Here is a 5,753-nt window from a genome sequence, read left to right as displayed (position 1 = left end):
AAGCTAATTTTTAAAAAAAAAAAAAAAAAAAAAAGAAGAGAAAAGAAAAGAAAAACAAAACCACCGTTTTCATGAATACTATCCTAGGTAATAAAACTAGACTTTGGCACCACTGACTTCCATTAACTTTAGAAACAATGTTAGATCACTGCTGACCACTCCCCTCAACCCCATTCAGCATCCACAATCCTCAAACAAAGTCGTGTCCGGATAACAGTAAAGTACACAGAACACAAAGCACAGCGGTATTAACCACCAGTCTTTCAGCCCTTGAAACCTAGTAAAGGTCCCAAGAGCCAGGGAGTTTGCCAGGCTGTCTGGGGGAGTATTTAAAGCCTGACACTGGAATTCAAGAGACCTGAATTCTAGTCCTGACTCTGCCTGGGACCAGCGATGTGGCCTTAGGCATGACACTTAACCTCTCTATGCTTCAGATCCTCCAGATGCAAATTCAGTATAACCCACCTAATATGCATTAGCACTTTCAGATAAAAAACAGTGTATCTGTCCATTGTATTATCGATGCCTCTAAGACATGACTATCCACACCGAAACAAGAACTTAACCCCTTTGCTAGAATAACCAGTCTTCATGACAGAGCAACGTCTGGAAGAGCAAAGCGACTGCTAGATAGGACGGAGGTTTATTAGCAGACGTGTAAAGGGAAGTTTGTACTCCGTTCAGAAAAAGTCGGTAGAGCTCCTGCCGTCTCAGCCCTACCCTCACAATTTTTCACAAGTGCCAAGATTCATAACAGCCTCCACCCATTAAAAATGATCACGGACATAAAAAACCCCCTGAGATATATAAGGCCCAATCTCCAAGAAAATCCCTGAAAATGAAATGCTGAAAACCTGCCTTAGCTGCCTGCTGCTATGCCTCTTAACTAGCCCTGATATACCTGAGAAGTGCAGCAAATAAGGGTATATAATCCCTGCGCTGATCTGAAAGCCTTTCAGTATCCCTAGACACAATATATCAAGTTAAGAACAGAGTGACAATAAATTAGTGATGGACGTTCAGTCACAGCTTGGAATTCTTTGCTTTCGTCTCTTGGTATCGACACCAGGTTTCTGTCTGCGAGCGTTTCTTATACCGCTTTATTATTCCGTATGCTATTTCCAGTCCCCGCCAAGCTAAACAGTTCGGATTATTTGGCTTTCCAAATGGGCGGCCTACAGAGGATTCCAATAACGTGACTTTTTAATTTTTTTTTTTGGAGTGGTGATAAACCTTACAACATGCATCACTACAATATTATTCCCTTAAACCTTTAGCTTCAGCCCAGAAATGCTACTAACAGCTAATTTCATTCTTGGGATGAGAGAGAATGCAATTTGTAGCAGGAAACAGTGGTCGAAATGATTTGCCTGTAAAATGCCCTTCATTTGAATCCTTGACTAACAACCTGGTTAGCATTAGTTTCTTGTGAAATGGTAACGCTCTAGGAATTGCTCTTCCCAAACACACTTAACAGGAAAGCCTACATTTCTTCTCCCACACTTCAGTTGTCATTCACACGCTTCACCCCAGCCCGTCTATCTCTCCCCGAAATTCCTTATTTCATACATTTCAATATGTCCTGCATTATTGCCCAACCTTTAATTGATCCGGTTACCTTAGCAACGGTGGACCAGCTGTTCCCAATATGGAGATTTCAATTGGCTGTGACAGACAGCTTTTTCCTTTAATCTACATACTTCTGTAGTTTTCACCTTTGGGAGAAAAAAAAAAAAGCCTATTTGCAAGTGGGAGGTTTCCATCAATCGTGTCCCTCGATGTTTCTCTTGTATATTTTTTTTCACTTTTCTTGCAGTTTTAAGGGTGTTTTAACTATTATTCTTATAGCAAAAATACCCGAGTGTTCAGTAATTTTCCTGCAATGAGCAGTCAGAAGCCACTGGGTGAGGAGACCCTCTGTTGAAGAAAATCAGTTGACAAAAGCTGGGCTTCCCACATGTCAACTTTATTTGACAAAGCTCCTTGTTCTCTCCACATTTTTGAAAACTCCTCTTCCCATCTGCTGTGTTTACCCACCTTCGGCTGGCTAAACTGTTCACATGTTTCATGGACATTATCATAATTCCCATTAGTGGCAGGACGCTTCAGATTTGTGCCGGGGAAAAAAAAAAGTGCCTTTGCTGTCACTTTGCAAAATCCCTCACTTTTGCCTCGTACTTGGGAAGAAACCTGTGCAGAAATCAGACGTAGCCGGGCTTATTGCCATTCTTTCGAAGAGCCATAGCAAAGCTTTAGGATGAATGACGAAAGCTCTCCGTGCTGAATAGTGCCTAGTTTTTGCAACCAGCCAGTTTGGAACTGGTTTTACGGACGTCAGAAACCCGATCCGTTCAGTCCTGTGTCTGACACGCAGCAACAAACAGGAGGAAAACACCTTTCCTTGTGACACAGCCTTTACTTTTAGAAATGCCACGGCTGGAGCAAAGCAGATATGCAGATGCTTCTCCAAAGCTCACTTGACACTGCATCCTCTTGTTCGTTCCCGTGTGGAAATAAGAGCTTTTCAGTCTTTTCTTCAGTCACCTCCATCTGGACCACTTTGTCCTTGGCTGGTATTTGTTTTTCTGAATCCAGAGTGCTCCAGAGAAATTCCCCCATTCGTCTAAATCTGCTAACTGATTCCACATAAGATGCTCTTGCTAATTTGCTTCTATGGCAAAAATAAAAGCTGTTCTTGCTGGCATGGTCCACAGTTGGTTGCGATAGGATCTTTTTTCCCCTGTTTAAAATGTAAGATCTCATGAATTAAGAAGATACAGTATGTCCAGATCTTATACCAGTCAGTCTCTCTGATTCATCAGGGAGTCTCCTTGGTAACTAGCTGTTCCTCTCTGATGATTCGTGTTATAAAAAAGCTCTCTCAATTTAAAGATAAAATACAGTGAAAGGAGAATGAGGAAGTATACTGTATATGGGCTTAACACAGACACATGTATCATGTTTATAGTGCTATATTGTGCATTTCCTAGGTACATATGTATGGGGACAAACACATCTGTACCCAGGGAAACGATGACTTGGTATTTGCAAGAGGGCAAGATACCTAGACAAACTCTAGTATTTGCTAGTATTCCTTGTTCGCATCACAATATTGGTCACCGCATTTGCAATGTAAATAATCTCAGGGGAGGGGGGATGTTTTTGCTACTCGTGTTTAATGAGAGGCTCAGCAGCTTATGCTTTAGCAAGCCAGGTTTTCAGTTTTGCATGAGAATGATTACCAATTAGAAAGATTCAGAAACAAAGCAATTTACAGCTGGAATAATAGCCAGGTTATTGGTGGCTATCGAGTAGCCCTTGCTTTAGTAATTAGAGCGTGGACTGACCTCTCTTTTCTGCATAATAAGCCATCATTATTTCTTTCAGGTTGCTCAAGTTGAAAGGATGCTGCCCTTTGAAGACTATTTTTCTTTGAGAGCTATTGTCAGAGGAGAAAGTTAGTTCAAGGTGAGGTTAAGAATGCTTTGCTTTTGAAGTAGATGATAATGGTGTGTTTGTAGTTAAGCATTTAATCAAAACCAGTCAGCATGCACACCTCTCCCCCCCCTCCACAAGACCCCCCCCCCAGTCAAGCAGGAAAAACGTTGGGTGGCAACAGCCCAGCTTGCAGTTCTCTAGCAGCTTCCATCTGAGGATCTCGAAGTGCTTTAGAGCCATTGAGATAAGGCAGGTAAACATCCTACAGGTGGGAACACTGAGTCACAGGCTGAAGTCAATATTTGCAAATTCGGGCACCTAAAATTAAGCACCTAAATCTATAATGCACTACAAATACAGAGCTGTGTTTTCAACAACTTTGAAAAATGTGGCTGAAGAATTTTGCCCAGGCTTACGGAGGATTTTCATGCCTTATGCATAGTGGCAAGGGCCTTCTGGTACCTACTTCATCTGACATGGGACATCTACAGGGTCTTCCCAGTTACAAAAGGCTTAGCATCCTACTTGGGGGTGGGGTTGGAAGGAGGAGGCTGCTAACCTTAAGCACATGCAAGTGCAAGCTGTTTCCATTCATACTTTTCTGCTTCTTATTAGCAAAAATTAATTTCACTCTCACATAAGAAAGCCCCATAGCAAACTTCTCGGGCCTTCTGACAAATAAGCAATCAAAGGAAGCTTAAAATACTGAGTCAGGTGTTCAACTGAGGGACTGTCTGCTCACATCTCACCTCATTTTCTGCACTGTGTCCAGGGTCCTACAAATACATAAAACAAACAGTGGGAGCAACTCATATACTGACTTTTATGCTAAGAGAAGCCAAGTTGCTTTACAAACAAGAGTCGGTTAGCCCACCACTTCTGGGGTGGAGTCCAACGAAGAGGTAGGAAGGACAGCATGTTGCATAGTATGGAGAATGGGTATTTGGGGAGGGAGATAGGGAAAATTCTGAGCTTATGAAACACAGACCATGAAACTTCTAACATCCAGGCAGGGTAACCAGGACCATATTAACATCCTGAGAAGGGCTTGCCAGGATTCAAACCTGTGGCTTCAGAGAGGCGTGGTATTGCAAACCAGAAGCACCGACAATTGTCAACCCCTCCAACAAGCACTACATGCACTCAAACCTTTATTTACCAAGTAGCACAAGGGAGATGGAATTGATTGTGATGAACAAGGGTTCATATATTCGAGCCAATTTCCAATGCAATTAATACACACTAGGGACACAACCTCATTTTGGATAACTGAGGTTGTTGGATAAGCACATTTGGAATAATTTAGGTCTGACAGGACTCCCAGATGGATGTAGAGCCCCTGCTCAGCACACCACAGCCAGAGAGTGGGGTGGGAGAGCTGGAGGAAAGAAAATTATTTTTTCTCTTTCCTGCTTTCTCTGCACTGTGTTGTCTGGTGCTGCTGCGGGTGCAGATGGCTGACCTTCTGTGACTGCAGGTGAACCAAGACATGTTGGCCCAGAGAAACATCTAGGCTAGGTACAGACATTACACATTACTGGTATAAGTGGTTGGAAACCAATCTAAAGCCAAACTAAACATGTAACAGAATAGAAGTTCAGTGCACATAGATTGGTTTAAAAATGGCAGAACCATAGGTGGCGGAAGCTGGGGGTAACGGAGCTTAGTCCCCCTAAATGCATGGCAGCTAGCAGGGCCGCAGGGCAGCCCAGCCATGGGCTCCAGGCTGCTGCAGCAGAGGGAGGAGGGCACATACACTCAGACATGCAGCCTGGATCATAGCCAGCCAGGATTGCAGCCCTGGCATGTGGATTACTGCCCATCACGGCAGCCAGGCAAGTTTCAGTCTACTCTGTGAAGGGGAAAGGGCTGGGTTGGGGCAGATCAAGGCCTCCATGGTGTGGGAGGGAGTGGGGCAGAGGCAGGGGCAGGGGCAGGGGCTGGGATGAATGGGGCCCTGGGCTGGGTTATGGGATGCTAGGTGCCTGGGCGGTTTGTCCAGGGGCACGAGGTGGGGAGAGGGCTCCTGCCACTGTGCACACCCCAGAGAGGCCCAGGGGGAGGGGCACATGCCCCCTCCAATCTGTGCAAAGGGTGGAGGTGGGCTTCTGTTGTGCACTTGGCTCTGCGCCCCGCTGCTGCCACCCCAGGAGCGGTGTGTCCCCTGCCTGTCTGGCGGTAGCAGGCACGTGGCATTGTGCAGCTCTCGGGGCAAAGGCGGGGTGCAGAGCCCAGTCCACAACAGCAGCCTTCTTCCTTCCCGTGCACAGATCTGGAGGCCTCCACTGGGGTGAGCACAGATGCGGGAGGCCCCC

General features: G+C 45.1%; 1 protein-coding gene across 5 annotated transcripts in view; it reads right to left on the bottom strand.

Moving 5' to 3' along the window:
• The window catches only part of LOC109288002 (calcium-activated potassium channel subunit beta-2), a 238,249-nt gene that overhangs the window by 88,475 nt on the left and 144,021 nt on the right, over window positions 1-5,753 (bottom strand). The window contains exons 1-2 of one of the 5 annotated variants that reach the window (XM_019503329.1): window positions 3,348-3,444; window positions 1,619-2,740 (exon numbers count right to left, since the gene is read on the bottom strand). The exons of 3 other annotated variants lie outside the window; for them this stretch is intronic. The gene's annotated coding sequence lies outside the window, so the exon portion shown is untranslated. Of the gene's footprint in view, window positions 1-1,618; window positions 2,741-3,347; window positions 3,445-5,753 lie in introns of those variants that run through there. One more of the 5 variants, XM_019503325.1, reaches the window with a different exon arrangement.

The sequence above is a fragment of the Gavialis gangeticus genome, unplaced genomic scaffold (assembly GCF_001723915.1).
Source record: "Gavialis gangeticus isolate Ggan-Ray unplaced genomic scaffold, GavGan_comp1, whole genome shotgun sequence".
Taxonomy (NCBI): Eukaryota; Metazoa; Chordata; order Crocodylia; family Gavialidae; genus Gavialis; species Gavialis gangeticus.
Note: the sequence above shows the minus strand (reverse complement) of the source record. Positions and strands in the feature narration are given on the sequence as shown.